The sequence below is a fragment of the Eleutherodactylus coqui genome, chromosome 12, assembly GCF_035609145.1.
Source record: "Eleutherodactylus coqui strain aEleCoq1 chromosome 12, aEleCoq1.hap1, whole genome shotgun sequence".
In the NCBI taxonomy this organism is placed as follows: Eukaryota; Metazoa; Chordata; class Amphibia; order Anura; family Eleutherodactylidae; genus Eleutherodactylus; species Eleutherodactylus coqui.
Window position 1 is genome coordinate 24,790,041 of NC_089848.1, and position 12,180 is coordinate 24,802,220.

Genomic DNA, 12,180 nt, shown 5'->3' on the forward strand with positions numbered 1-12,180 from the left:
TGTCATGTTAAAAAAAAACATATACAGTGCAGTATATGTTGTTTATTTTATGGATGCTCAGCATGGAATAGTACAACATTCTGGGTTTTGCACTGGAACTCCCCCATATACGTCCCCAGTAATGACCAACCCTTTAATGTACAGTATCACACAGTGTCTAGACATGTCTTTGATTGCTTATTCTATGGTTTGTATTTTTGATGGAAATGATCAAGTTAGGGTACTTAACATCTGTGGCGGGGATTCGTTTTTTCTGCTCCGTCAGGGAGAAGGAAAGGGGAATCCCCTGGCTGAATGAGTGCGTCTAATGACAGAACCGAACATCGCCAAACGGATCCCATTGACTATAATCGGGTCCATTCATTTTCCGCTCAGCTGCCCGGCATTTTACCAGAAGAAGGAGCGCTGCATGAATCACGATTTCTTCCGGTAGTTTGTGCCGGATCTGGGAACCGGGGTTGCAGACCAGATGTGAAGGCGGACTTATCCTATCGCATTTTGTAGCTATTGCTTATACTGCAACATTGAGACTAATATCCGTTCATACAGCAAACAAGACATTAAATGAGAATAATAAGAATACACATTTGTAAATCCTCTCTCCGCAGTTTGGCATCTTCAGGCTCCTTTGACAGAGTCCTTCTGTCCAACCACTTCTGAGTGATCCATTTGAGGCCAACTACCGGGGGATTATACACTACAAGAACCCATCAGTTACAATGTATTAATGTGCAAATCTATTTCTTTCTTTCCCACTTCTTCTTACATAGCAGACGGAGTCGCAGACAATGCTAATGTATTCATCTGGTACCAAATAAACTTTGCAAATGTTTTTATTCAAACAGATACAATATTAAAATATGTACAATTCAGATGAGGTAAAAGAATTAAAATCTCCATGGAAACTCTACCAAGGTTAGGTCTACTTTGCAAATAGGAAATAAGTGCGAAGAATATTTAGCTACTAAATTCACTGTGAATGAATATCTGCATGGAGCCCAGATTTTCACATTCACACTTTACCTTCCATTCCTTATGTCCTTTGTTTAATATATATGGAACATTCAGTGCATATACAAGTATTACAGCATCCGTCCTCAATGCCGAGACCAACAGGGAAATGTTAGATAGTCTCTAAGATGTTACCCATTGCTATCGCACACAGTACACCTCTGTGTACTGTAGGTATTTGTCACTCACCGGCAGTAGGATTTCTCAACCTTCTTGCTAGGCTGCTCTCAGGTCAGAAGTTGGGTGTAAAGATTACAACCTTTATATCCAATCTGAGAAACTGACAACGGAGGAAATTCACCAATGAGGTAATGTTTATCTAACGTTAACCATGCCACTGGGGCAAACAAGATGATAAGAGGAGGAGTGGTTATGGTGTCTATTCTAGGGCTCTAATCCCAGTCTGAAATTTCAGATGTCTATGACTTGGAAATGGGTGTGAGGTACAGTATGAACTATAAGAAGATAATCCTATATAATAAATATGTAAAACAAACATGGGGAAAATGGTAATTTCCTAGTGTAGACTCCCGGGATTAGATGGAAATCGTATTGTTCTTAGGCATTTTGCATGTGCCTTTTGAAGTTAAATTAGCAAGTGCACGTTTCTTCGACTAGACTCCTCTCCAAAACATGAAAAGTATGATTCCAAGTGGTGTCAGCAGTGAAATGTGAGCTCTTTTGGCACTGCCAAATACCCAAGATGACTCATGGAGGAAAGCTGCGACATAGGCTTGTTACATTAATGTACGTGTTCCCAGTTTTCCTCTTACTTCTAGAAGTGGTTTCTACATAGGTTCCTCATTAAGCCATTTGGTAGATGCAACTAAATCTTTTAGTCATAAACATACATAGCCTAGAAAGGACCTGATAAAAATCAAGCTGGAGCCCTTTGAATGCTGATCTTGCCCTGAATCCTCTTCCTTCCCATCTCTTATAGCAGAGAAGGTCAACATGACCCTCAGACTGGGACTTCCTCTTTGTTTGCTAGTGTTGCTTAGGATCTCACCACTTAATGCTTGATAACGAGGCCACGGTTTATGCCCCACGAAGCACGTTGCATTTTTCCCCTGCATTTATGTATGTGTTTTTATACTTTATCATTTAAGTATTTTTATATATTTTTTTTATTAATTAAATTTTATTTCAGTCTTTAATTCAAATACAAGTATTTTTTAATCAAATTTCCTCAACAGATTTACAAAGTGACTATTGTTATTTATTAAAGATGAGCGAGCATACTCGCTAAGGGCAATTACTCGATCGAGCATTGCCCTTAGCGAGTACCTGCACGCTCGGAAGAAAAGGTTCGGCTGCCGGCGGCGGGCGGGGAGCAGCGGGGAGGAACGGAGGGGAGATCTCTCTTTCTCTCTCCCCCCCCCCCCCCCCGCTCCCCCCTGCTCACTGCCGCAACTCACCGCTTACCTGCACCGGCAGCCGAACCTTTTCTTACGAGTGGGCAGGTACTCGCTAAGGACAATGCTCGATCGAGTAATTGTCCTTAGCGAGTATGCTCGCTCATTTCTATTATTTATCCTCAATAAACCCTATTAACAATGCCCTATCTACATTGCATAATCCTGCCTGTGGACCACCCACATGGATCATTGTATTTCTGGACATGGGGAGCTGATGGAGATCCACCGAGAACCTATGCATCTCCTTGGTAGGGTAAGTATTCCATTTTTCTTTTCCACCTTCTGGTTACTGCACGAAGATTGTCCTTGAGCGCTTTCTGACATTTTTGATGCACACAGTGATCCCATTTGCCTTGGCCAGTTGGCTTACAGTGTCCCTGTTAGGGTGTGCTGCTGGAATCTGTTTTACATGGGTTTCCAGCAGTGCAGACCCACAGGTGGGGGTTGATTGAGCTGGCTGGGTGTGGATTTCTCCAGCCAGCCAATCACCACCGGTCTGCTTCTCATATATACCAGCTCCTCTGCTAGAGCCTGCTGGGCTTTCCTCTGTTTATTCAGTGTGAACAGGGTCATGTTCCTACGTGTCTGTGCATGTGCCGGACATGCGGTGTGAACAGTCCTGTTCAGGGTGCATGGTATTCGGTGTTGTATGCAAATCCCTGGCATGTTGGTGTGAGCTGTGTTCAGTCTTGCTGTGTTTTGTTTCTCATCTATGTCTAGGTAGATCCCTAGGTTCCAGCGGGGGGGGGGGGGGCTGTCCTTGTCGGGACGATAGCCCCACATGCAGGCAGGTTTTATGTGAAAGTGGTCTCGTTATAGTAGGGTCCTGCGAGACAATGAGGACCCTTGAAGTGGGCACGCAGGCTAAAATATCTTGGCCAAAATATGAACCAACACCTTGCATCATATCTATTTACATCTGTTTATTAGAGATGAGCAAGTATACTCGGTAAAGGCAATGCTCGAGCAAGCATTGCCTTTACCGAGTACCTGCCCGCTCGAGATGAAACGTTCGGGTGCCAGCGGCGGGCAGGGAGCTGCGGGGGAGAGCGGAACGGAGGGGAGATCTCTCTCTCCCTCTCTCCCCCCGCTCCCTCCTGCTGACAGCCGCTACTCACCGCTCCCCCACGCCGGCACCCGAACGTTTCATCTCGAGTGGGTAGGTACTCGGTAAAGGCAATGCTCGCTCGAGCAATTGCCTTTACCGAGTATACTCGCTCATCTCTACTGTTTATGTATGCGGGTATACTTAGTCATGTTTTGGGCATTTCTCAGTCAGTGTATTTATGTCTGTCTGTGAGTTATGTCCGCTGTTTCCGAGTTTCGCCAGAATTTCGCCAGTTCGTGAGTGTGAATGATGTATTAGTCCCATTAGTTTCCAATTTAGTATGCAATGGTGACATGTATTTCCTCTGCCCATGTGCATAACTTTACATTTATCAGTGTTAAACCTCATTTGCCACTTTTCTACCCAAGCCCCCAACTTATCCAGATCATCATGCAACCGCCATGTGTCCTCTCTTGTGTTAATATCTTTGTGTCATCTGCTAATAATGCTAATTTACTGCACAATCCTTCTACCAAGTCACTAATATATTAAAAGGGATAGGGCCTAGTACTGACTCCTGCTGTACCCCACTAGTAACGGTGACCCTTCCAATACCGACTCCTGAGGTACCCTACTAGTAACAGCGATCCCCCTACAATACTGTCCCGCTTCTCGTTCGTTGTTCAGTTTCTGCATGACTAAAATTCATCGTTGGCTTGTTCGCTTATCGTTTGGTTTAAACGGCAATCATTCAGTTCTTCTCTTATACAGGGACTGAACGATTCTTGTTTGAGAGAACCAACAATGTATCTGCCTGTCTAAACAGGCTGCACAAGAGCGAACGATTTAGTGGTGACAGCACTGGCTCGTTCAAACGAGAATCGGCTTGTTTAAAAGGAGCATTATATATAAGTATAGGATTTTCTTTAAACAAAAAGAAACATACTTAGGGTCTGATTTTTATATTTCCCGAATACCTAAAAATCGTCTGTCGAATCATAGTAGAATGTTTACCATAAATTGATATAAAAGATATTCCCAATTGTTTATTTTTCTTTCTTTTGTCTCAGTCGTCATCATGTTTCGTTCCACACCAGCTTCCCTAACTATGGTAGATCTTCCTAATACCACCAAGGAACACATTTCCTCACCATCTCATCCATCTGTATTCTATCATCTTCATCACAAATCTGTCTCATCCTAATAAACTTTGCTTTTGGTATCCCTTTCAACATTTGGAGAGCATGATAGCTTTCATGTTTCAATCAATTATTTTTAACCATTTCTTTCTTGTATGATACAGCCATTATCATTCCTACACACCGTAGTGTCTAAGTACATTCTCATTCGATCTCTCTCAATGGAAAACTTAACTCATGACAAGTATTAAGATATCCCATAAATTGCTCTAATTCATCTAATTGGCCTCTACATAACATGAAACCATCATCCACATAGCAGACCTACATCTTGATATGGTCTTTAAACTCAGAATTAACTACACATTTTCCTTCAAAATCATGCATGAAAATATTAGCTCTACTTGAAGCCACAGGGACCCCGTAGAGCAGCCCCATAGCTGCAAGTAATACGACAAAATTGGAAATAATTTTTTAATAAATCATCTTTAGCAACATAACCAGGAATGGAATCTTACGGTGATTAATAGATACATCTTCCCATAGTTTTCTCTAACCAAGTTTATCACTTTGCTTTCCAAAATATTTGTATACAGACCTTGACATTTAAAGTGCGAAGAAAGGTCACCTCTCCCATATTCATATCGGTTACAATACCCAATGGACACCAGTGTCCTTCAAACATCCTTCACAATCTTCTGTAGGAACAAAATTCACATCAAGAGCCATAGGATGGAACAATGAATCCACACCGAACACAATCAGATGTCTGAGAATTCTTTCAATGTTTGTGCAATATAGGCCTCAGCACACTAGCGTATTTGGGTCCGTGTGAGGTCTGTGTTAATTCACAGGCAGCACATGGACCCACTACAGTATATATGGGACTATGCACATTGCCGTTTTTTCACATAGACCACAGTCTAAGTGAAAAAACTCATTTGCTTGTCCTATTCTTGTGTGCATCATGGATGAGAATTAAGAGACTGGCAGGAATTTAACCAGAAAAACAATGGTGTGCGTCATTTTAGCATAGCTTTATTTGTTCTTTATTGGTTTAGGTAGCCGACTCAAGGTTGACTCAGCCGTCCGTCCTTCCACGGTCAGTAGCATGAGTACCCAACCTGCTGGGGGCTAAAGAGATGACTGGGGAAGGCAATGGCAAACCACCCTGCAAAAACAGTCTGCCAAGAAAACGTCACAATGTGACGTCACCCTAGGAGTCAGTCCTGACTTGGTGCTTGCACCAGGAGACTTTAACTTGCCTTATTTGTTCTCATGTTAACACAGTCATTTTTCTTCATTACAAGCAAAGTGAATGATGAAATTCTCATGTTGTGTGTTATCAGGTGGGTGAAGCCTGACTCGGTTCCCTTTTTGTTAGTTCAGCGTATGATGCATGAGTTTTCTGAGTGGGGTTTCTGTCTGTTTTTTGGTGGGAATAGCAACATGTTTAGTGTTTGTGTAGATGACCAGACATGAGGTGTGAACAGTTATCTGTTCAGGGTGGATGTCCCTTGTCTGTTGTTGGTGTGTGTGTGAAGTGTCCTTTCTAATACCACCTAGAGCGAGCAGGTCCCAAGGTTCCAGTGTAGGGCCATCCCTATTAAGATAATCGCCTTACTTGCAGGCCGGACTCCTGGGGCTAAGTTGTCTTGTTAGAGCAGGGACTCATGAGACAAAGAGGACCCTTGTCACGGACTTGTGAGCTTCCGTACTTTGTCCAAATTACTAACTAATATGTCATATTTATTAGCAGTTCCATCTGCTTATGCATGTTGGTATTATTGGTAAGTGTTTGGGTGTTTGTTGTTTGCACGCCCGGTGTATCTGTTGTAGCATTACAGTACAGATTGTTGTTGAGGTCTGTTGTGTATGTACGTACGTTCTCTCTCCCTTGGTGAGCACAACCTTCCATTTATCCTGGGTGTGGTGGTGGGCATGGTGTGTCCTTTGCTTAGAGTGACAAGCCCTAGTTAGGGTTACATCCATGTAGGTAGTTTTCCCTATGGCCTGCATCAGACATAACAATCATGTTCCTGCCATCAAATTCTGTTAAATTATTTAATATGGCTCCCACTGGCAACACCATAGTGAGCGTTCTACCATTGGACTGCCCTGGGGGTGTAGCCACAACATTAATTCTCTGGATATTACTCTCCATCTTACAGCACCGAAATGTAATATATGAAGTGGAGAGGGTATGACATGCGGAGAGGATGATTGTAATATATCAATTTTTATTACTAACAGGTAAAACTACTTCCTTGTGGTTTGTATTAGGAAGGTTCTAATGGTAGTATCAATGTAGGATACAGGCAGTTGATTTGTACATAATAGTGGTCTTTACCCCTTAGTGATAAGCCTATCTTTTGCCTTAAGAGCCAAGTTATTTTTATTGTCGCATTGCAAGACCCATAACTCGCTGACAGCCGTATGAAGGCTTGTTTTTTCTTGGGTCGAGTTGTATATTTAAATGGACCCACCCTGGGGTACTTATAGTGTGTTGTGGAACGTTTATTACATTTTTTGAGGGGTGGATGGAAAAACATCTCAGAAATTTCATCATGATCTTTGGGTTTTGTTTTTTCAGCATTCGGTAAAATAACATGACAACTTTCTCATGTGGATAGCACAATTACTGCGATACCAAATTTATAGAGATGTTTTTTATTTTTTTCTACTTTAGTACAATAAAAACACATTTTTAAGGAAATAGAATTGACACCGCATTGTAAGACCCATAACATTTTTATTTTTCCGGCAAAGCAGCTGTGTGAGGTCTTGAGTTTGCTGAAAGTTTTGTAGTTTTCATAGGTATCATTTTGAGGTACATGTGACTTTTGGATTGATTTTTGTGTTTTTTGGGGGTGAACAAAAAAACAAACAATTCTGGCATTAGTTTGTTTAAAACTATTACTATGGTGTTCACCATGCAAGGTAAATAACATTTTTTCATTGTCTGCATTATTACGAACATGGTAATACCTATTATGTGCGTCTTTTAACATTTTTTTTGTATTTTATCCATTTAAAAGGGGTTTTGTGGGGAAAAAAAAGTATATTTTTTATACTAGATTTTTTTTAAAGTTAATCTTTTTAAAAAAAAAACTTTTTTCACTCTATTTTTAGTTCCTCAAGGGGACATGAAGATGAGATTGTTTGATTGCTAGGATAGTACACGGCATTACTTCTGTAATGCATTCTACTAAGCCTGTGATCGCAACCTAGTAGACTCTGCTGGAGACAGAGCTAATAGCCACCCTGCAATCACACTGCCTACTGTGCCAATGGGTGACAAAAGGAGCCCATGTCTTCTGTCATCTTCTTAAATGCACCAGTTGCTATTGATTATGGCATGTAAGGGGTTAAACTGACAGGATCTGAGGTGTCTCTGCTACTGGCAGTTAGAGCAGGAGCCTGGCTGTCAATAGTCAAGTTTTGATATCGTATTCTTCTAACTGCTAAAATGTTTCAATTACAAATTATTCGTTTAGCATAGGAAGAGTAGATCCTCTTAGTACATCTAATAACGGTTATCTTTCAAAAATATATGCTTATGGCCGCCTGCAGACGAGCGGGTCGGATCCGGCAGCGAGAATTCTCGCCGCGCGATCCGACCCAAGAGCCTGCAGTGACAAGCGCGTACTCTCCCGCGCCTGGCGGCCCTGGCTCTTTCATGTGCTGGCTGCCGCGCAGCCGGCGCATGCGCAGATCGGAGCCGGCGGCCGGGTGAGTGCGTGCCCCGCAGAAAATTAGAACATGCCGCGGTTTCTTTGCCGCGCGAGATTTCGCGCGGCCAAACCGCGGCCGTCTGCATAGGAGTGCGTATTTTAATGCACTCCTATGCAAACTTTCAGCGGCGGAAATCCCGCGGGAAATCCCGCGGCGGGATTTCCGCTCGTGTGCAGGCGGCCTATGACTACTATATGAAAGCATGAGAACAACAAGTATTCTACCATCTTTTTAGGTAAAATTACAATCCACTGATGAGCCTATGCAACAGAGAGATGCCTTCAATAGCACAACCTCTGGATGCTCAGAATTTGTCTTGTAAATATTCAGTGACCTATACTGTATCTACGTATACATACATATCTATTATATATATAAAACTTAATAGCAGGGTGATAGCAAGCGAAGCGTTCTGTCCCTAAACCTCAAGGAAAGAAGCCATACTATTCCTCTTCTTCTTCAAAGGTCAGTCTTTTTAATAGGTCACTCGATGTAGGATAAGGTAGTCAATATCACACATTCCGTCTCTCGGTGACAATAGTCATAGCTGCTCTCCCTCTCCTTTTCCACTGCAATTGTAATCAGCCAATAGGTTAGATGATTCGGAGAAAGGTCGACAGCAGTAGCAATAATCCTGTCTTTTCCGCAATCAATTTTACAATACACCTATCGAGTTTGTGGTTGAGGTCAACACCCTTCACAGTATAAGACAACAAAAATATAACTTTTATTTAAGAATATTTATAAAACAATTAGGGCTAAGACAAACCAGACATACATAGAGACAGAGAACAGAGATGGTCAGCGTGGGTAGATAAAAAGGTAGTAGTACCCAAACTAAACTTGTAGATACTTGAGACTAGGTGGTCGCTAATATGATGCGAGATGATCTTAGATTGTGACAGTAACAATCATTGATACGTAAGCTACACATACATGTGGAGTATAGATTACTTAAGATAGTGTCACAGGATAAATTCATTCAGTAGTCAACAGAGCTCAAGCTCCAAAATTAGAGGTATGTGGTTTATGTGGCTAGGTGCGATACCAAGCAACAATTCATAAGCCACTCACCACATAGGTAAAATTACCCTCAAAGAGCGTGGTGTTGACAATAATTCGAATGACAGCAGAGGCTGACTAAATTCAAAAGTCAGCAGCGCTGGACTTCAGTATTGAAGATGTAAAAAGAAAAATCCAAGGATCTCATATATTTAAGAAGCGACCCACACCAATATCTAGATGATAAGAGTAACGCCAAAAGTAGATGAAGATCTCAAATTTTAGGTATTTTTTAGAAACTCAAGGACCCGTCTAACTGGGGAGGTAATGGTGTCTCCTCAGTTTTCTGGGGGTATCATAACCTCATAACCACTTGAGAAGGAGAGTAGTCCTCTCAGATGGATTAATTGACGCTCAACGCGTTTCCCTACCAGGGTAGATAGTAGTTCATCAGGAGCGGTTAAATGAGTTTTTAGTCAATTAGAGTTGACAGTATCATCAAAGATATTTTGCCATACTGATATCTTTTGGCAAAAAGAGAGAATATAGTCTCAAAAAGTGCCACAGTGGTAATCTGAGACATAACAGAGTTAGGTAGCCTCTGTCAGCTATCGTTGGTGTGATAGTATAAAAGAGCTCACAGGTAGAATGTAGAACACAGGTTCAGAAAGGATAATATAACCTTAGTATATATTGTCCATGGACTAGTGAGAGATAGTAGATGACAGAATGAATGAAAATTGGCATCAGGGATATCAATTGAGATGATAATTGATTCCCATGCTCTATGTAGAGGTAGAGTAGTTTTCAGATCAAGACCTATCACTGCCTAGATAAATTAAGTGACAGTCATCCTCTAAAGGGAATAAATCCCGGCCATTATTAGAGCAACTAGATCCCATTCATTCAAAGTTAGTCAAACATGAACAGCATAATAGCGGGAGCAGAACGATATCTTTGCTACCCAGCTAGGAGAGCTAACTATCACACAACAGAGTTAGATAGCCTCTGTCAGCTATCGTTGGTGTGATAGTATAAAAGAGCTCTCAGGTAGAATGTGGAACACAGGTTTAGAAAGGATAATATAACCTTAGTGTATATTGTCCATGGACTAGTGAGAGATAGTAGATGACAGAATGAATGAAAATTGGCATCAGGGATACCAATTGAGATGATAATTGATTCCCAAGCTCTATGTAGAAGGGTTTCGATTTGATTATTGAGACAAATTCTGCCCCTGCGATTCTTTGGTTGAGGTCAACAGCGAGAGTTCAGTTCCCAAGTAGTGAGATGCATTGGTGAACAGTGAGCACAGCCTGAGGGCAGAAAACCGAAAGATCGACAGCGAAGTCGCTCTGCAAAGTAGGGTCCAATGGATTCATGTACGGTTCACTGAAGAGAGTTCTCTAGTATCAAGGCCAATGTCTGTAGGAGTTCTTTCATGGTCCACAACAAAGCAAGGACACCGATGACTAATATATTCAGATGCTGCACAATTACCTAAAGTCTCTTTTTTTTGTCCTCCTCTTCAAAGTCAATCTGCGATGTCCGACACGAGACACCAACAGCTTTACTGTCTAGCCTTCAGCTATCAGATGTGGACCCTTGGTATCTTTATTGCTTTAGATCTACAAAAGAGTGTTCAGTCATCTCTTCTTCTTTCGATTCGCTGATGGATTAAGTGGTGGGCTCAGTTAACCTAACTGAGGTTGAAGGCTCTGAGATTCATCTTTCTGGGTATTGCAAAACAGGAGTGGCTTGCAATTTCTTCGAGATGGGTCATAAGGTATATGATTTACAATGGATGAAATCAGAAGACATTTGTGGGGGTGATCCAGAGGAACGATAGATATCGATTTCTACAGAAAAAAGCATTCTGGATATACAATCTAGAGCCTGTTCACACTAGTGTTAGTGATTTCCGTTCCTCTATTCCAATTTTGGAGCTGAGAAATAGCAATAAAATGGGAATAAAATGAATTGCTTTTTTCCCATTGCGCTTAATGGGTTTTCAAAAACGGAAAGGTTTTCGTTTGATTCAGTTCCATTTCAATTTTCAAAACGGAACAAATAGCGCGGGCTGCTGCCCTATTTGTACCCTTCTAAAAATAGAAATGATGCGTTGTATCATTTCTACCAAAAGTATAACAGCTACCAATGTAATGTCTATGCAACACCATCCGTTTAGTGAACTTCGGAATGAATCAGACTGAAGCTAAAAAGGAAAAGTTACCTGAAAAAGTTTCTTTGAAGAATTTTTTTCTAGAATGTTTAGAACCCTTTCTATTTCTTTAGCCAACTTTTAAATCAATAGGAGTTTGAAGTGGCTGTCGAAACCAACCAGCCGAGCAGTAGACATAGTTATGAAACACATAAGCCACGCCAAAAACAAGCACAAGTGTTGTGCAAACTGAAGGGTGGTGGAAAGGTTAGTTTAAATTACTTAATCAATATTGATTCTTAGATTTAATGAGTGATTTTATGTTATTGTGAAAGTGAACAAAACATATAGAAGTGCCACCCAAATAGCAAGCATTTGCTCCTGTAATTCCATTATTTTCTTCTAAGTCATACTCCGTAAATTAGCCCATACACATTCACTATAATCCTAGCTAAAAGTGTCCGGACTCACAATGAAAAATCTGCCATTTTAGTCCTTTGTATCTTTCTATACGATTTTGCCTCCACTGTATCCGCATATAAATCTAGCAAAGCCAAGTTTGTAAGTTACGGGAGAAAGAAGGTAATTGTTTGATACAATACAAGGCAATTTCATTATACTTTATCATACATTCGCTAATTAGTAGAGATGAGCGAACGTGTTCGT